At 38.9% G+C, this 20920-nt stretch overlaps 1 long non-coding RNA gene across 1 annotated transcript; it reads left to right on the top strand.

Moving 5' to 3' along the window:
- Positions 1 to 8438: 8438 nt before the first annotated feature.
- On the top strand, positions 8439 to 17974 carry LOC119233337 (uncharacterized). Its single transcript, XR_005122378.1, has 3 exons — positions 8439 to 8500; positions 10382 to 10476; positions 17886 to 17974. It is a non-coding gene; the product is annotated as an uncharacterized LOC119233337 (long non-coding RNA).
- The last annotated feature ends 2946 nt before the right edge of the window (positions 17975 to 20920 follow it).

Below are 20920 nucleotides of genomic sequence, written 5' to 3'. Positions count from 1 at the left end.
GGTGGTTGTGGAGTTGTTTTTTTGTTGTTTTTTTTTTTTTTTTTTTTTTTAATAAATTTTTTTTATATTCCCCATACAATTGCAGCCCCCCCATTCTGACCCCAATCCCTCCCCTCCCACCCCGCCCCCCTAAAAGTGTCTTGGTTCATAGTTTTTTGTTGATTTTGATTTTCACTTTCTTATAGTTATTCATTTTCCTGGTCCTTATTTAAGTTTTCTAGATTCCTGCTATGAGTGAGACCATCCGGTATTTTTCTTTTCTTTTTGGCTTATTTCGCTGAGCATGATCCCTTCCAGCGCCATCCATGTTGCTGCAAATTGCATGTGTTTATCTTTTTGAATGCTGAGTAATATTCCATGGTATATATGTACCACATCTTCTTGATCCAGTCATCTATTTTTGGGCATTTGGGTTGTTTCCAAAGCTTAGCTATTGTAAACAGTGCTGCTATAAACATAGGGGTGCAGGTGTTCTTTGGAATTGATGTTTCTGTGTCCTTTGGGTAAATACCTAGGAGTGGAATTGCTGGATCATATGGAAGCTCTATGTTTAGTAGGTCCAGAAATCTCCACACAGCTTTCCACAGTGGTTGGACCAGTTTGCACTCCCACCAACAGTGCAGAAGAGTTCTTTTTCTCCACACCCTCGCCAACATTTGTTGTTGCTAGTTTTTTTAATATGTGCCATTCTCACTGGTGTAAGATGGTATCTCATGGTAGTTTTGATTTGCATTTCCCTGATGACAAGTGATGTTGAACATTTTTTCATATGCCTGTTGGCCATTTGCATTTCCTCTTCAGAGAAGTTTCTTTTAAGCTCTTCTGCCCATTTTTTGACTGGATTATTTTCTTTGTTGTTGTTGAGTCTCATCAGCTCTTTGCAGATTTTGTGATCAGTCCTTTATCATTAGTGTTGGGTGCAAAAATGTTCTCCCAGTTGGTGGGGTTTCTCTTTGTTTTTGTTATTGTCTCTTTTGCTGTGCAAAAGCTCTTTAATTTGATGTAGTCCCAGCTGTTTATCTTTGCCTTCACTATCACTGCTTTGGGTGATGTGTCTGTAAAGATGTCTTTGATGTGCAAATCACGTAGTGTTTCGCCTATATTTCCTTCTATATATTTTATGGTTTCAGGTCTTATGTCTAGTTCTTTAATCCATTTTGAGTTGATTTTTGTGTATGGTGTGAGGTGTGGTCAAGCTTCATTCTTTTGCATGTAGCGACCCAGTTTTCCCAGCACCATTTATTGAACAAACTTTCTTTGCTCCAATGCATAGTCTTTGCTCCTTTGTCAAAGATTAGTTGACCATAAATCTGTGGGTTTATTTCTGGATTTTCTATTCGATTCCATTGGTCTGTATGTCTGTTCTTGTTCCAATACCATGCAGTTTTGATGATTATGGCTTTGTAGTATAGTTTGAAGTCTGGGAGTCTGATGCCTCCATTCCCTTCTTTTTTTTCAGGAGAGCTTTGGCTATTCGGGGTTTTTGGTGATTCCATATGAATTTCATCAATAATTGTTCTATTTCTTTGAAGAATGACATTGAAATTTTGATTGGAATAGCATTGAATCTGTATATTGCTTTTGGAAGGATGGCCATTTTAATAATGTTTATTCTTCCAATCCATGAGCAGGGGATGTCTCTCCATTTCTTTGTGTCTTCTTCTATTTCTTTTAACAGTGTTTTATAGTTTTCTGTGTATAGGTCCTTTACCTCTTTTGTTAGATTTATTCCCAAATATTTGATTTTTTTTGTTTCAATAACAAAAGGGATGGTCTTTTTGATTTCTTCTTCTTCAGATTTATTGTTTGTGTATAGGAAGGCTACTGACTTTTGCGTGTTGATTTTGTATCCTGCCACTTTACTGAACTGATTGATGAGTTGAATTAGCTTTTCTGTGGAGTTTTTGGGGTTCTCTATGTATAATATCATATCGTCTGCAAATAGTGATAGTTTGACTTCTTCTTTTCCTATTTGGATTCCTTGGATGTCTTTCTCTTGTCTTATTGCCCTGGCTAGGACTTCCAGTATTATATTGAAAAGCAATGGTGAGAGTGGACATCCTTGTCTTGTTCCAGATCTTAATGGAATTGCTTTCAGCTTTTCACCATTGAGAATGATACTGGCTGTTGGCTTGTCATAGATGGCCTTTATGATGTTGAGGTATGTTCCTTGTATCCCAAGAATTTCAAGGGCTTTTATCATGAATGGGTGTTGCACTTTGTCGAAAGCTTTCTCAGCATCTATTGATATTATCATATGGTTTTTATATTTCTTTTTGTTGATGTGTTGGATAACGTTGATTGATTTTCGGATGTTAAACCATCCTTGTGCCCCTGGAATGAATCCAACTTGGTCGTGGTGAATTATCTTATGGATACATTGTTGGATTCTGATAGCTAAAATTTTATTGAGGATTTTTGCATCAGTGTTCATTAGGGAGATTGGCCTGTAGTTTTCCTTTTTTGTGTTGTCCTTGTTCGGTTTTGGTATTAGTGTAATGTTGGCTTCATAAAACGTGTTTGGTATTGTCCCTTCCTTCTCAATTTTTTGGAAGAGTTTGTGAAGGATAGGCACAATTCGTCTCTGAATGTTTGGTAGAATTCATTTGTAAATCCATCAGGTCCTGGGCTTTTGTTTTTGGGGAGGTTTTTTATTACCATTTCAATTTCGCTAATTGTAATTGGTCTGTTTAGGTGTTCTATTTCTTCTTTATCTAGCTTTGGGTGATTGTAGAGTTGTAGGAATTTGTCCATCTCCTCTAGATTGTTAAACTTGTTTCCATATAACTGTTCATAGTAGTTACTGATTATTCTTTTGATTTCTGCTGTGTCCGTTGTGATTTCTCCTCTTCATTGATGATCCTGTTTATTTGTGCTTTCTCCCTTTTTTCCTTTGTGAGCCTGGCTAGGGTTTGTCTATTTTATTGATTTTTTCAAAAAAACAGCTCTTGGTTTCATTGATCTTTTGGATTGTTTTTTTAGTTTCAATTTCATTTATTTCTGCTTTGGTTTTTATTATTTCTTTTCTTCTACTGGTTTTGGGGTTTTTTTGTTGTTCTTTTTCTAGATCTTTGAGCTTCGAGATGAGGTTGTTTCTTTGCGTTCTTTCTTGTTTCTTGATGTGAGCTTCTATTGCTATATATTTTCCTCTTATTACTGCTTTTGCTGCATCCCATACATTTAGGATATTAGTGTCCTCCTTGTCGTTCAATTCAAAAATTTTTTAATTTCTTCTTTGATCTCCTCATTAGTCCAATGGTCTTCCAGTAGTGTGGTTTTTAATCTCCATGAGGTAGGAAAGTTCCTTGCCTTCTTTTTATGGTTTATTTCTAGTTTGATGCCTTCATGGTCAGAAAAGATGGTTGATATGATTTCAATCTTGGTGTATCTGTTGATGTTTGTCTTGTGCCCCAGTATGTGATCGATCCTGGAGAATGATCCGTGTGCGCTTGAGAAAAATGTGTACTCCGTTTTTTTGGGGTTTAGTGTTCTATAGATGTCTGTTAAGCCTAATTGCTCTAGGTCCTTATTTAGAGCTTTGGTTTCTTTACTTATTTTTTGTCTTGTTGATCTATCCATTGTTGATAGTGGTGTGTTGAAGTCTCCCACTACGTATGTGTTTTCTCTGATGTCTGTTTTCAGAGAGGACAACAGTTGTCTGATATATTTTGGTGCTCCTTCGTTTGGTGAGTATATGTTAATGAGTGTTATTTCTTCTTGAAGTATTGTCCCCTTGATCATAATGTAGTGACCATTGGGGTCTCTTTTTATCTTTTTGAGTTTGAAATCTGTTTTATCTGATATAAGTATAGCTGTTCCTGCTTTCTTTTTTGGTCCATTTGCTTGTAGGATTGTTTTCCATCCTTTAACTTTGAGCCTATTTTTATCTTTTGTAGCTAAATGTGTTTCCTGGAGACAGCAAAAGGTTGGGTTTTGTTTCTTAATCCAGGCTGCCACTCTGTGTCTTTTTATTGAAGAGTTTAGTCCATTTACATTTAGAGTTAATATTGATATGTTAACATCTGTATTTGCCATTGTGTTTGTCTTTCCTTTGATTTTATTTATTCTTTTAATAACTTTTTTTTTTTGGCCTTCTTTCATTGTTATTCGTCCCTCTGAGGTTCTGGCTTTAGGACTCCTTGTAGTATTTTTTGGAGTGGGGGTTTAGTTGCAATGAAATTCCGGAGTTTCTGTTTGTCTGGGAAGGTCCATATTCTTTCTTCAAAGAGGAAGGAGAGCTTTGCGGGATAGAGTATTCTTGGTTGGCATCTGTTTTCTTGGAGTCTGTTGACTATGTCCCTCCACTCTCTCCTTGCCCGTAGTGTTTCTTCGGAGAAGTCTGATGTCAGCCTGATTGGTTTTCCTTTGAATGTTATCTGTTTCTTCCCTCTTGCCAGCTTCATTATTTTTTCCTTGTCCTGGATTCTTGGGAGCTTTACTATTATGTGTCTTGCTGTATTTTTCCTTTCGTCGTGGAAGTTTGGTGTTCTTCTTGCTTCTTGTATATCAATTTTCAGCTCCTTCTTCACATTTGGGAAGTTCTCTTCAATTATCTCTTTGAATATTTTCTCTGTTCCTACATCTCTCTCCTCTCCTTCTGGTATTCCTATAACTCTTATATTTCCTTTCCTCATGGAGTCAGATAGTTCCCGAAGTCTTTCTTCGTTCTTTTTCCTTCGTACTTCTCTTTCCTTTTCTGTTTTGGTTCTTTTTATTTCTGTGTCTTCAAGATTACTTATTCGTTCTTCCATTTCATCTATTCTGCTTTCATTGCTTTTCCCAGAATTCTTTAGTTCTTCCATTAATTCTTTGATCTCCTGCATTTCTTTTACTTCCCTCTTTAGGGACTCAATTTCTTTCTTCTGACCATTGTTTTCCCTCTCTAGGGACTCAATTGCATTCTTCTGATCGTTGATTATTTTTCCCTTATCATTGTTTTCCTTTATGACTTCTGTCAGTTTTTTAATCACGGCAATTTTAAATTCTCTTTCTGGAAGGCTCAGAAATTGTTCCAAGTTATTGTCTTTGCAATCTGGGGGCTGGCTTTCTTTTTGTGGTGTGCTTTTTCTCTGGAGAGTTGCTAGGTTGCGTGTGGTTCTTCTCCTCCCTACTGTCTGTTTTCTAATTTGCCGTATGCGTTGGGACACTGTGTTGTTGGGACTGGCCGGCATCTTGGGTGGGCTTCTCTGTTCCCCTCTGGTTCTTCCAGGAGTCATCTGTCAGTTCAAGCAGCCTCTGGCTCCTGAGGAAGCCTTCTGCAGGTAGTCTTTACTGAAGAAATGTCCCTGTTCTAAAATGGTGATGTGGGACACACTCCCTGCGCGTCTGGTCTCAGGCACACTCTTCTGCGCGCCTGGTCTGCCCCGGCTGTGGGTGCTCGCTCTCCCTGTGGGCTCAGACTACTTGTTCGGAAGGAGCCAGGTGTGGGCTAACTCCCCAGCTGGCCACTAGCTCCTTCAGTAGCCTGTGCTGGGGTCAAGTCGCTAGGTGGCGCCAGAGATCTCTCCTAGAGCCCTTGGGGAGCTGATTTTCCACCCCGTGGGACAGGGAGCAGAGCGGGGATGGTAGGGTACACCTCAACGGCTTTGGGGTGCTGTGTCTGCCTTGTGCCCCACCGTCGTGGGGAACCCACGCCCCTAATTTCGTGCCCCGGGTCTCAGTTCCAAAGCCCTCAGTTCCAGGACGCGGGCTGTAGCCCAGATCAGTGGCGCGGGAATGGCGCCTTTTGAATCCCGCTCCCCTGCCTGGGCGCCTTGTTCCTGCTCACTCAGGGAGGGCCTCCGCCGTCTCCCGGCAAGCCTAGGTCGCAGGCGCGGGACCTGGGCAGCTGCGATCTGGTCTGGATCCGCGCCACTTTCCGCGCAAGCTTACCGGCGGCCGGGGCTGTGTGCTGGTGCTGGTCTCCTCCTGGGGGCGGGCTCTCTTTAATGGCGCCTGGAGCTCACCTCCGCGGCGGATCCTGCAGGGTTCGCCTCAGCTCCTGTTCACGGGGTGTGGTGGCTGCAATAGTTCCTTTCCACTCACAGTCCCGCTTGCTGTGTCCGTTTTTCTTGTTGGCCGTTTTGGTTTGTTGTTTCCCTCCTCTCTGCGGTGGAGAGTGCTGCCTCTGTGGGCAGGGGAGGGGAGCAGGGTTCTGCGCTTCCCTCCCTTCTAGTCCTCTTTTATGGCCACTTTCTTCTTCGGGCAGTTTGCTGGAGTCGTCCGTTTATCTTCCGTGTCCCAGTTCTCACTGGGACCTGCCGCTTTTCCTCCCTATTAACTTTTTTTAATGGGAGATCTTACTCGCAGCGTCTCCTCGCCGCCATGTTGCTCCGCCCACTCCTGTTTGTTTGTTTTTTTAATTCATGCATACAAGAGCTGGGATACAGGCCAGAGGTGTTTAGGGGGAGGGGCAAGAGGATTCACCAGAGACAGAGTGGAGAACAGAACAGGCAGATCCACTGAAGTATACTGCTGAGAGAAGTAGTGGCCGAGTCAGGAGAGGTCTGCTGCACCATGTGGGTAGCTCCCTGGCCAGCTGGGAATCAAACTCGGCCACAGAGGCTGCGGACAACTCCATAGGTTGCGTTTTAACCCCTTGCTCCACCAGGGAGGCCTGGTTGTGGAGTTTTAATGAGATACTATACATAAAGTGTTCAGCACAATACTTGGGACAAAAATTTGTTCCCTTTACCAAAAATATGTGTATTTGATCTTGGCTTTGCCAAGTAAGAACACATCTGAGGACACATGCCTCTTAAGCACCAGCTCAGTGGCTCCTGCAGCAGTATCTCCACAATACATTATCCAACCATGTCAGCCAGTTTTTAGTCTCTAGAACAAAATTCACTCAAAAATGTAAGTGTGATCATATTTTCCTCACTGAAAGAAAGTTGCTTGTCCCATTCTGATTCTCATTTTCCTTGTCTATTAAATAATAATGTCAATCCCAGAAGGGACTATGCTGCTTACACATAATTTATATCAAATGCCTACAGCAATGCTAACTATATATTTGGTGCTCAATAAAGGGGACTATATTTCTTTTTAAATTGGGTTTATAGCTATCTGAGTTTCCAGGTCTTAAAGTTTTGAGAGACTGTGAGACACACACACACACACATAGATTCATATATAGAGATGTAAAAAATTTCAGGGTAGTTACATATACATATGTATTGAACACTAGTAACAGTTTCAGAACAATATATGCAATATAATAATATTGAAGTAAGACACTTATGAAGGTATCATTTAAACATATACTTGCATATATCTGAAAATACTAATATATAAAAGGATGGCCTATGACAATTCTCAAACTGAAAGAATGATTTCTGCAGGTAAAATGATTTGGCACAGGAGTTCATCAAAGGGGATAAAATGTATATATCACACTGTTCTTCACTATGTATCTTAATTGTTCTTTTTTTAAAAATATTTATTTATTTATTTATTTATACAAGAACTGGGGTACAGGCCAGATTCACGGGAGGGTGAGAGGATTCACCAGAGACAGAGCGGGGAACAGAACAGGTAGACTGACAAAATACACTGCTGAGGGGAGCAGTGGGCGAGACAGGAGAGGTTTGCGGCACCATGTGGGACCCTCCTCGGCCGGCCGGAATCTAACCGGCACTACAGATGCTGTGGACAGCTTCACAGCACTGTGCTCAACCTCCTGTGCCACCAAGGGAGGCCCTTAACTGTTCTTAATTATTCTCATGTTGTAGTGATAGGGCCAGAAACTGCCACAGTGGAGACTTTAGTTCATATCTTTTTGTCTTATAGTGGTACATGATCATATTTATTTAATCCACCAATAAATATAAAGACATTTCCATTTGAAAAATAAAATATCGAGGGCCTCCCTGCTGGCATAAGGGGTTAAGACACAACCTATGATGCTATCTGCAGCCACAGCAGCATGAGTTCGATCCCAGGCCAGGGAGCTACCCACATGGTGCAGCAGACCTCTCCTGTCTCGCCCGCTGCTGAAATAGTATATCTGCCCATTCTATTCCCCACTCTGTATCTGGTGAATCCTCTCACTCCCCACCCCATACCTCTGGCCTGTACCCCAGTTCTTGTATGCATAAATAAATAAATCTTTAAAATAAAATATTGATTAAAGAAAACAAGTTTCCACTAGAAGGAAACCTTGTTTCCACAGTATAATCTTGTATGCTGTTATACAGGCATTACTTTCTCAATATATGGGTCATCTTTGCCTTTCTTTCTTTTCCTTTTAAATACAAAAGCTAAAAAATAGGAAAATAATAAAAAATATATTCAAAAATTAATGCCTTATAGTAAATCTGTTTATGACCAAGCCTTTTGGTTAACTCAAATGCAACAATTTTTGCATCACATGTAATACCAGTTATAAATTGAGTTCAGGGGTTGGTTTGCCAACCTCAAACCTGATGCCACTCTTGCTATCTTGTCCCCACAGATGACTGAGGGCAGGCACTGCCAGGTGCACCTCCTGGATGACAGGAGACTGGAGCTGCTGGTTCAGGTAGGCGTCCCCCACACAGCGACCGCATCCTGGTACTTCTGTGGGCCTCATGACCTGTGGCTTGCTCATTTGTGCCTCAAAACTCAGGATTGCTTAAGCAGAGAAAAGCAGTTTCAATCAGAAAACTTGGGTTTGAGTTTGTAAGAGTAATTGTAAGTAAGAGTAATTGCAGGCCAGAGATAGATTCAGCGACACTTGGATACCAGTCTCAACTTTGACTGTCAGTAGCTGTGTGACACCCAGCAAGTGCCTCTCACCCTCTTTAAGTAAATAGATCACGGTGCGATCCATAGGGGTGATTTTTGAGCTGAGAATCTGCATTCTGCCACTTTCTAACATTGTTCAAATTAAAAATCCAGTTTCATCAGCTGTGAACTTGCATTAAGATTGCTTAGTTTTCCTCACAGAATTATAGTTAAAACCAAGCTAGATTATATATGTGAATAAAATCTCTTCATAAATTATATTGACCATGTTGAGTGATGACCTTTTATTGTTGATGCTTCTCTTTTTATTTGCCTATCACTCTAGACTCAGAGTCCTAGAAGTCCCTTCTGAGAGCCACACCTCCTGTTAAGGCTAGAATTCTCTCCTTTCTCACTTCTGAGGTCATCCTAGCCCACTATGCACGAGCTTCCATTAGAATGGAAACAGCATCATCAACAATGGTATCACCATTGTTGTTTAGATTAGTTTTCTTCCCTCCTTCCCTCCATCTGTCTCTCCCTCCCTGTCTGCCTTCCTCCCTTCCTCCCTCCCTCCCTCTCTCCCTTCCTTTTAAAGCATGGCCATTCTTTCTTCCCCAGTAGCAAACCAAACCTCAAACCACAGTATTGACACCTAAATCATTTTAGCAAAGTTCAAATAAACCCCTCTGGAATGCCCTCCTGTGAGCCCCCCTTTTCTTCCCATTCCTGCAAATCCAGTATCCTCTCTGCACATCCGGGCTGATTGCAAGCCATGTTGTTTTTGTTTTGTTTTTTTTCCTACCAGGTCCAGTGCTTCTCAAAAGCTTATAGTTTAGACCTTTTTTCTAACTAGGTGCTCAGCAAGTACTATGGACAAGATTTTGCACAGTGGGTACAATTACTCCATTCCTAGAGAGAGATGGAAAAGTCACCCTTGGGAATCAGACAGAACGGATTTCAAATCCCTGCCCGAACTGTAACTTTGAGAGAGGTGCTTGGTTGGCTCATCTATAGTATATGTGCTGCCGAAGCGAGCACCTGGTTGGCTCATCTATAAAAAGCAAACAATGTGGAAAAAAAAATGTAAAATATATATATATATATTTTTAATAAAATGAAATAATAAAGTGGAAATAGAGCCATTACTTCATAGGCTCATTGTTAGGGTTACAAATGGATATGAGGACTGCACCACAATAATAAAAACTACTGCTATTTTGTAGTAGCAGCAGCAGCAGCAGTAGTAATAGTTCTGTCTTGGATCTTGAGCCTTTTCAACTAGCCCCCACCAAGTAAAGCTTATTCCCCACTAGTAACATACTAGGGATTTTCCAAAATATTGGAGTATTTTCCAGCACACCCTTTTCCCAAGAGATTTCATCCATGTAATCTAGCTTGATTTTAACCAGTGCACTAGTAAGCATGCTATTAGCTTAGAGGGAAAAAAATAAGGTATTGAACTGAATTGCAAATAAATATATGAATGGATAATCTGATTGATATTCCTATTCCCATTTCCTCTCCTTCCCAGTTTCTTAGAGAATAAACTGAGTAGATTAATTCCAGCAGCAAAAGGGTTAGGTATAAAAAACAAAAGCTGCTTTAAACTATTTGGGACAGAGGAAGTTGGTAGCAATAAGAGAGAGAAAGAGAGGCAACCAAATTGTCTCTAATCAGATTATTATCTTGACAGCCCAAACTTTTGTCAAGAGAGCTTCTGGACCTCGTGGCTTCACATTTCAACCTGAAAGAAAAGGAGTATTTTGGAATCACATTTACAGATGACACGTAAGTATTTAAAGCTTATATTTCTTTGGCTTTCATCTGGGCTACCTGCTCAATATCATTCACAATAAGCAAAAAAATGAAAGGAGGAAATGTTCCAAAAAATAGAATTATGTCCTGTGTAAAGATTGTTTAAAACAATATTTTTCTCTGAGGATTATTGCAAAGGGATTATCGACCATTTTAAAAAATCAAAATATTGTCCCAAATGTCCCAGAAATTTGTTGCAATTATTTTGTTATTCTTGCATAGTCTATCTACATATTTCTTTGAATGCAGTGGTGCTTGCTTATTTCGCTTATATATCAATAATAGAAATACTAGATTGTCCTTCACTTGTATTTGGAAACTGAGTTAATGGTTTGGTGTTGGAGGCAAGAATGTTTAAGGGACGATGCATGGCCCACCCAAAATATATGGATGTAATTTAGTGTAGAATGCACTTTTTTTTTTTAAGATTTATTTATTTATTTATACAAGAGCTGGAGTGCAGGGGGTGAGAGGATTCACCAGAGACAGATTGGGGAGCAGAACAGGCAGATTGGCTGAAATACACGGCTCAGGGGAGTAGCAGGCAAGACAGGAGAGGTCTGACAGGCCATGTGGGTCACCTCCCTGGCCGGGGATTGAACTCATGCTGTAGTAACTGCGGATTGCTTCATAGTGCTGACACTTAACCCCTTGCACTCCAGGGAGGCACTTTTTAACTTTCAAGTTGGTCCATTGTATGTTACCTCTCTACTATCTTATTTTGACTTTGTTTCCATTTTTTATGCTAACTTGGGTATTGTGTGTATTTGTCAATGACTTAAATCCTCTCTGAAATGAGAGTTAAAAAAAAAAAAAAAATAAAAATAAAACTCCATGTAAGCAACTATGTTTGGTTTTACCAGCTCTTTGCTGAGTGTATATTTGAGTATGTGTATGTGTCTGTTTTTAAAGCTGCCTGATTTGGCTACATTATGTGCAGTCTGTTACATTTATCAGAGGAATTCTTTCCCTTTGTGGGGATAATTTCCAAAGAGCTCTTCAAATATTAAAGTTCAAGTGAATATATATTCCAGACACAAAGTATATTAGCCAACCACCCAGCATTCTTTCCATAGCTCTCCCAGTCTCAATGTTTTTTCAACTCTTCAGTTTAATCAGGCATAGAGTAATCTCATGAATGGGTTAATTTGTTTTTAACACCTTGTAGTTTCTGTTTATTTCCATCCTGGGTGGGCTGCAAGACCTCCCAGAAATGACAGCAGGCCCAGAACTTGAGTGGGTTGAGCCAGCTGGGCAGCTGAGTTGTCCGGAGAGGTAGAAAAATCCAAAAACTTATGCAAAATATACAAAAAAATCAGACTCAGAATGGCTCTGAAATAGAGTTTGACAAAACAGAAAATGCACTTGATATCACCCACCTCACTCTGAATCACAGATTTATCTGTTCACTCGGCCACCCTTTGAGAACCTGTACGGTCAGTCCCCTGCTGGACAAAATAGGAAATGCAGGTGTCCAACAACCAAGCTCCCACTATGAACGACTGGTTCATGCGAATCAGTGATTAATCACACACACAGAGGTCAAATCTGTATGTGAATGACGTAATAGTCAACATTATAAGACATAAATACATGGCTAAGTTATATGGTATAAACCATAAGTGCTATTGATTCCAATATAGAGATGACATAGAAGCTAAAAGCATGAATATTAGAGTAAATTTTTCATCCAAAAAATATTTCTTGAGTGCCCATGAGATACCAGCATAGTTATGGTTATAGGTCTCAGGGATCAACTGAAAACAACACAAAGTTCTTACTTTAGTGGAGTTTATATTACAGTGGTATGATCTAGCAGAATAAGAAAACAAATAAAATGTTTTGAAGAATATAACATAAGAGGCCACAATCATCATCATAATCAATAAGAAACTAAGGGTAAGCTTTAGACAAGGGCCAAGAAGATTTCTATAATAAAAAAGCAAGTGCCAGCTCTATGGAAGTCTGGGGAGGCATTCCAGAGAAAGCCAGCACAAGATGGGTTGAGTTTGGTGTGTTTGTTGTTGTGATTATCTTTAAGAAAAAAAGTCAAGATAAGGGGTTGAAAGTGAGGCAAGAGGTAAATATTTAAGAATCTTGGTAAATGTGCAATCTTAGTCCAATTATTTAACATCACCAATACTTGATTTTTCTCTAGACAGTGGGCATAATAATAGTACCCAAATAGTATGTACTATATAAGGCTCATAAAATAGGGTCAAAGTATTACCATTAAATCTGGTAAGATATGCAAAGTCTATAGCACAGGCACATAATAAAAGGGGGCGATCATCCTATGTGAGTAATCAGTGCAGTAAGTGTTCAGAAGGAGACTGAAGAAAGACCAGGATAGAAGGATAAGTAAAATTGGACTGGCAGGCCAGGTAGACTTTAAGAAGAGGGAAGAGGAGATGGCATTCCATGGAAGATTCATTTTGTGGGCTGATGCATGAGTGTGGTCATGATCATGGAAATTCCCCCGCTGGTGAGGAGACTGGCCTAATGGTAGAGTAAGATGTAAGAGACAAGATCAGAGTGAGTCTGGTGAGTCACATGGATGGGGGAGGTTCCCTGGGGCCACTGGAGGATATTAAGCAGAACAGTGACATGATTTATGACTGGAGTCACCAGTCCCCCAGGCTGCATGGCTCATGGTGGCCTGGAAAAGGGGGTCCTGACCACATGGAAGGCTTTTGGGAAAGCTCTAAGGTCAGGTATGCATAAACCAGACAGCATATAAATCAGACATACAGACTGCAAGACCTTCTCTTTGGAAAGAAAAGGCATAATATAAATGACTTCCTAAATGACTTGGGCCACCTTCCCCCTCATTTATCCTGGGATTTCTTACTGAATACTCTAGTGGAAGAAGACTATCTTGCTCAAGTGTCTCCTCCAGCTGTCTCCCTTGGATACAGTGGCCAATGGCGAAAGTCTTTCCAAGAAGTCTGGCTTCAAAATGTCCTTCCTGTACTTGCCTGTGAAAGACAGCAGCATCTATTTTTGAATTATGACCAGTTTGGAAGGTTTCTCCTGGCTCTAGCTGTGTTTATTTTCAGAAGAAGTATGAGCTGGGCTTTTGATGGCGGAGGTGGGGAGGAGTAGGAATTGGCTATTTCTACCTTTCTGGGGAACAGGCCTGGAAAATTGCTTCTGTCTAAGGGTGTCTCCCTGGAATGTCTTGGTCCCAAGTCTAGTTCTTTTTCTTTGTCTGCTAAATGTTTTTGGAAAGTACTTTCTTCCAGCACTTCCCTCCCCTACCCCGCATAAACCACTGAGTCGGATCTCTCCCAAGATGCTGTCTGAATTGCATTTTCCAGCCTAGATGCCACATCAGCCACTTGCCTTTGACCAGATTAAGGCAAAGCTAAGAGGAACATTTCATCAGTGAAACTAGCTACTGTGTCTATACTTTTCTCCACAGGCCAAGAAAAGAAATAGAAAAATAGAATTGTGTGGGTACATAATAGAAGTAGTGATGGTGGCCCACAAAAGCAAATTCATGGTTCTATTAGAGGGAGTGGGATTACAGTTGTCAGTGCTTTCTGGTATTCCATGTGCCTGGGGTGTCTTTAACCCCTAGAGGGCAGTCATGGACCTCTTGAAGCAGACACCCTTCTGTTCTGCATTATGTCCATCTCCCTCAATCCATTTCTTTTTTTTTTAATGTTTAACATTTTTTTAATGTTTAATTTTTTTGTTCTTTTTTATTTTATATATTTACATCATTTTCATTTTTGCACAATGTATGCATTGCCATCTTGTATATTCCCCATGCAATTCCCACCCCCTTTATTTTGACCCTAATTCCTCATCCCCTTACCCCACCCCCCCCCCGAATTTGTCTCTGGTTTATAGTTGCTTGTTGATTTTGATTTTTACTTCAGTGTAATTATTTTTCCTGGTCCCTTATTTAGGTTTTCTAAATTCCTGCTATGAGTGAGACCATCCGGTATTTTTCTTTTTCTTTCTGGCTTATTTCGCTGAGCATGATCCCTTCCAGCTCCATCCATGTTGCTGCAAATTGCATGAGTTTATCTTTTTTGATTGCTGAGTAATATTCCATTGTCTATATGTACCACATATCCAGTCATGTATTTTTGGGCATTTGGATTGTTTCCATAGCTTAGCTATTGTAAATAGTGCTGCTATAAACATAGGGGTGCAGGTGCCCTTTTGAATTAATGGCAATCCATTTCATTTTTGTCTTGCCCTGTTTTGAAAGATTCTGCTAAATCAAGTTTGTTTATGTTCAGTTTCTCTACCTTCCACATATAAGTGAAACCATCCCATACATAGGAAAAACTGAGCAAAAGGTCAAAATAAAAGACAAAACTAGCAAGCTGACCATAGATCTGAGGCATACAGCAAGGGGTCTGGGGTGGGGGCAGAGGTCAAACAAAACAGGGGAGAGAAGAGCACAAGGGACTGTGGTGATGAATCATCATTTATATGGTGGTGGGAGAAGTGGGGGGGGGCTGCACCTGAGGGGAGAAACCAATTACTGTGTAAAAATGAACAACAATGTAAGAAAATAAAAAAGAAATTAATGTGGTAATAACTGTAGACATATGCAAACATACTAAAAACCATTGAAATGTATACTTTAAATGCAAAAAAGTAAGTTTGTTTATTAAGAAATGACTAATGTATATTTTACAAGGCAGTAATGACTCTCGCATGAGCATGAGATGATGGGCCTCTGGCTCATACAATGCTAGCCAAAAGGGAAACTTAGTGTAAGGTTGGCTTGCACAGCCTGATAAAGATGAAGTTGTAGACTCAGCTGTCTTTTTGAGGTATTGATTAGATCGATTATATTTGCTGATGGAAAAACTTGACAAAAAAACAAGTTATAAGCAGTAAGTGCTTTTGATCGCAGTTTAATCCCTATGACTATGAAACAATGTTAGTTAACCTTGGTTATATACCTAAGTGATAGAATTATGGGTAATTCTCACTTTTTGTATTTATGTTATCCTATTGGTAAGATAATGGATTTTTTAAATCTAATTTATTTATAATTTTTTGTCAAAATTATATTACATGTACATATAGAAGCATTTAATATGTTTGAGGCCTCCCCTTGGATACCTCTTCACTCCAATTAGTTTCTTCCAAAGGGTTAACCCTGTTAGAACATCTTCTATATATCTCTAGGATGATATCTATGAATTTTCACCACATATAATAGTGTTTTGAGTTAGTCTCTATGGTTTATATAATTGATTTATTATACCACTTTCTTTAACATTCTTGGACATCTTTCCTATATAAAAGCAAAACAGTCAAATTGAAATTGATCTCATTTTCTGTAAGACCACTTTTGAGACCTGATACTACACAATATTATGTATTTTAAGATACACATTTGAATATCATAAACATAGCTTATGTCTTTAAGTCAGCACAATATGACTGAAAATGGAGTGCAAAAATCTCTTAACTTTCCGGTCCCCTATCTTCCTATATTTTTACACATAAAAGTAGTAGATCTGAGGCAACCTGTTGGCTCAGGGGTTAAAGACAGCACTATCAAGCTATTGCCAACCACTGCAACATGAGTTTGATTCCCAGCCAGCCAGGGAGCTACCCACATGGCGCAGCAGACCTCTCCTATCTCGCCCTCTGCTCCCCTCAGCAGTGCATCTCAGTGAGTCCTCCTGTTCTGTTCCCTGATCTCTCTCTGGTGGATCCTCTCACTCCCCTGAACCTCAGGACTGTACCCCAGTTATTGTATGCATAAATAAATAAATCTTCAAAAAAAAAGTAGTAGATCTGGGAACATCTCCTATGTCATTCACGTAAGGTTATTTATCTCCATAATATAATTTCAAAGAAAGCTAGGGACATTTGTCAGAAGCCTCACCATGTAATTACATGAACTAAGGCACATTTTTTTTCAGTGAAAACATTAGTAAGTGACAGATATCAACAAAAAGTCTCTTTATATTTCCCTCTTTATTCAATGTTCTGCTTTCAAATACCAGTTCTGCACTTTCCTTGCAGACTTACGTAAATTATAATGTTAGTATATTAAAAATTCCAACTTGTTGGTTGGCACAGAGTAGTGGCTCAATAAGGGGTGGCTATTATTACTACTACTATTGCTGTTTATGCCCATTTCTAGCTACTTACAATGAATACAACTTAAAGTTTTCTGGGTTTTTAAAAAAATGTTTACTCAAAGATAAAATAGCTTTGGAAATGTCTTCTAGTCCATTTAGGGTTTTTTTTTTAATTATTTGACATCTCTCCACTATCACATATTCTTATGTTTGATGTAAGTGAGCAAAACAGAGTCTCTGCTCTCTGCGAAATTATACTCTAAAATGGATGAACTTTGTTGGACATTCCTAAAAAAAAGTCATACTAACAATCCTGAGCCAGTGTCATAAATTCATTTGATCCCTGTAAGGTCAAAATTTAGGGAGACTATTTATACCCATGAACATTATGAGCATCTTAAATAAATAAACAAATACAAGCTTAAATATTGGGAAGTCCCTAATATGTATGCATTATATATAAAATATATTACATATTATATACTTAGGTTATGTCTATATGTAATGTATATAATATATTATATATATTATATACATATAATACATATAATATAGCAAAAAATAGCAGCCCTAGAGAGTATGTGATACTATATGTTTTTAAAGCTATAGTATTGTTATCTGGGTCTGATTTCATTAAACCAGAAATTTTTCTCCTCTTGACTAAATTATTTCAGATTTCAGATTTAATAAGAATTTAAAGATTTATATATTAACATCTAGGTTTTTACCTCTAAAAGCAACCACTATTATCAGTTTATTTTTCTCAGATTTTATATTCATATAAAGATATTTTACATGAAGAGAAATATGTAAAAAGAGATATATAGCTGTTATATATTTATACTTTTTAATTTAAAAATGATGAGATACTGTTCTCACAATTATACATCTTATCTTTCCATTTAATATATTGGAAACTGAAAATTGTTCAGAATACGCTTGTAAAGATACACTCCATCTTGTGTATAATTGCTTTGCTTTTCATTTCTCAGTTTAAATTCCCTTGTTCAAATAATCCCTGTTGGACATTTAGGTTATTTTGAGCCTTTTAGATATTCAATGCTACAGTAAATAACTTTATACATGGGCTTTTTTTTTTTTTAACATATGCAAGTTGATCTTGATAAACTACTGGAAAAGAAAATGCTGGTTCAGTGCAGGTGCTTTTATAATTGGTACAGAAATTGTTAAATTGGCCTCATTGCCAGTTGTAGCAGGTTACACTCCCATCACTGTCTGAAAGTAACTGTTTCCCCACAGCCTTGCCAACCCAATAGTTTATGAACTTTTCTCTTCTTCGCTTTGTCCTTACAGAGGTCAGCAGAAGTGGCTGCAGTTAGATCACCGAGTTCTTGACCATGATCTGCCTAAGAAACCAGGCCCAACCATCTTGCACTTTGCTGTGAGGTATGTACTCACGGGTGCCTACAGCACCCCGCCTCCTGCTCTGCTATTGTAGTGAACATGTGTGGTGATCAGAGTTAGAAAATATAAAAACAGGGGACCTATTAAATTCAGGATGGGGGTGGGCAGGGAAAGGGTTCGTGCACAGCAAAATTGGTAAGGTTTTATTTCTTAAGCTATATACAGGAAAACCTATTATTTAAAAGAGATTTTCTGCTGCCTTAGTTGGGACCAAGTTACCATAGATACTGTATAGGTCTTTGAAGGTGAAGGATAGAATCACCTTCCTCTAGTCCTGAGAGCCCCTTGAATTCACTTAGCTGAAAAACATAGGTAATATATTTTATAAATAAGCCTGTTTCTGCTCAACATAATTTTATGCTTTTATAATGTAAAATATGGCAAACATTCACTATTACATTTTATGTAGAAATGTTTTCTAGACACTGGAAATAATTTAATTCCATTTCATGCAAATAACAGTGCAAAAAGCAGAATTCCACTTGCATCCAGAGACACAGCTGAGAATAATGTAAAGTCCTGAACTTCTCTGAACTCTGCTCGGGCAGGTCACTTAACCATACATACAGACCTCAGTAATTCTTAAAATGGATGTCTTCAACTGAATCAGTGGTTTCTTAAAGCTAGCCCATGCTGGACACATTTTTTGCTTTAATTATTCATAATCTAAGATAAAAAGTCAAGAAAAGGTAACACCCATTTTCCTATATATAGATTAAGAAATAAAACCTTACCAATTTTGCTGTGCTCTTACCCTTTCTCCCATATCCTGAATTTGATAAAAATTTCATGAAAAATTTTGTTTTCCTGATCTAAGCCAAATATGGTAGAATAAGCTAAAGTAGTAGATTTCTCATAAATTTAAATATATTTTCATAAAGCTCAATCGACCTAAAGAACTGTTCTATATTCTGAGCTTATGTATTTTTTGGATATTGAAATATTCTTTATAACCTGGTGGTGGAAACTTCTTGCTTTTTTCAGGGGATTTATACTCTATTTGTCAAAACTCTGTCAATTTCTGCAAATGCTTTTTTCCCCTCTTCAGTCTGCCCCATGAAATCCAAACATGCGGTAATAAGATGTTCTCCTTTAAAAAAAAAAAAAAAAGATATTTTGATGTGAATTGGTAGTGATTATGGATGAGAGCTGCTCCTTACTTGGTAAATAAAATGTTGACAACCCCTAATTTATTTTTTCTTACCACCACAAATCACAATTTTTAAAACCCAGGATGAAGGTAGTATAACAGTAATTTGTCCAGGAGCAATAGCTGATATCATATAGTTCACAGAAATGCTAAAGAAAAGGGCCTCCCCTGACGGCGCAGCAGTTGAGCGCTGGTTTGCGAAGCTGCCCGCAGCCTTTGCAGTGCTGGTTCTGCAGCTCCAGTTCGACCCCCGGCCGCCTGCGAGGGTCCCACATGGCATGACAGACCTCTCCTGCCGCGCCCACTGCTCCCCTCAGCAGTGTGTTTTGTCAGTCTGCCTGTTCTGTTCCCCGCTCTGGCTCTGGTGAATTCTCTCATCCCTCCCACGCTTCTGACTGTACCCAGTGCTTGTATAAATAAATAAATAAATAAATAAATAAAAGAATAGCTATAAGAAAGAAAAAATCAAAATCAACGAACAACTATGAACCAGAGACACACTATGGGGCGGGGGTGGCGAGGAAAGGAAGGATTGGGGTCAAAGTAAGGGGGTTGCAATTGTATGGGGAATATAAAAATAAAAATTAAAAAAAAAAAGAAATGCTAAAGAGAAACAGGAGTTCTGGAAAGAATGTGAGTGCTTATGGCTATGGAAATGAGGATAAAGATAAACACAAACCAACAAGCAATAAGAAAACATGCATATTAGTAATTAAGTAGCAGTCAGAGAATAGAGATATTTTATTCTGGTACTGTGTGGGAGAACTGGTTACATAATTTTTTTTCCCCAAAAATTTATTCTCTCTAAAAATTTGAATTAAAGACTGAAGATTCCTCTCCATCAGCCTTTCTCCCTTACTCCTGTCATCAACGCACGTATCTTCTTAGACAAAAATAAGAATGATAAGCTGTTTGGTGACTTAATTTTTATTTTTACTTGAAGATTTTTCCTTGAGTGTTTAAAGATCTACTTTATTTCTTTGCTTGTCCATAATTTGGCTATCCAGTCTCACTATTAAGCATTTAGACAGCTTCCAATTACTTATATTCAGCTTCAGGTCGCAGTTAGCCTCCTTGCACCTATGTCTTTGTGCACGCAGTGTTTATGTCACACAGCTACTCAGTGAAAGCTTTGTGCCTGTGCAGGATTTTCAAGTACTGTTTATTTAGTCACCAGATTTCTCTACTAGTTCATTGACAGCTAATATCTGGCCCATTTTTTGGTCTCAAAATACCAAGCAAGAAAACCTTGTCTTCCCTCTCTGCAATCATGCTATCTCTTCAAAGCAGGTTCCTGAGATTCCAGAGTGGCCTGCAACTTGTTCGTGAGTTTCAGCACTTACCTAGTCACTTGGCTTTACTTTCCCTTAATGACTTGCAAGTTAAACCCCTTATCAGGTTTTTAATTATTCACGTAATTCTTCCACCCAACAGTGTAGTGAGATCATAATAGTTTTTGTTATTATTCCCATTAAGTACTTGTTGTTACTCCAATCTAATTAAAGAAATGATAAGGCAAAAGCACACACGAAAGAATTAAATGAACTGACCCAGGTCACCAAGTGGAATGTAATTCTTTGGAAGTCTTACAAATGAGGTGGTTCTGCAGCCCCATGAGTCAGCTACCTCCCAGAGGACCTCCAGTCCCCTCTCCTTTTAGAAAAACAGAACCATTGGTGCACTTAGATCCCAATAGTCACTGCCACCAATCCTCTAGATTGCTACTGAAGAATCAAATCAAAGACAGCATTTGTTTATGTTGGGATATTGAGTC

This window comes from Talpa occidentalis, unplaced genomic scaffold, assembly GCF_014898055.3.
Source record: "Talpa occidentalis isolate TD23 unplaced genomic scaffold, MPIMG_talOcc4v2.1 talOcc4.792, whole genome shotgun sequence".
Taxonomy (NCBI): Eukaryota; Metazoa; Chordata; class Mammalia; order Eulipotyphla; family Talpidae; genus Talpa; species Talpa occidentalis.
Note: the sequence above shows the minus strand (reverse complement) of the source record. Positions and strands in the feature narration are given on the sequence as shown.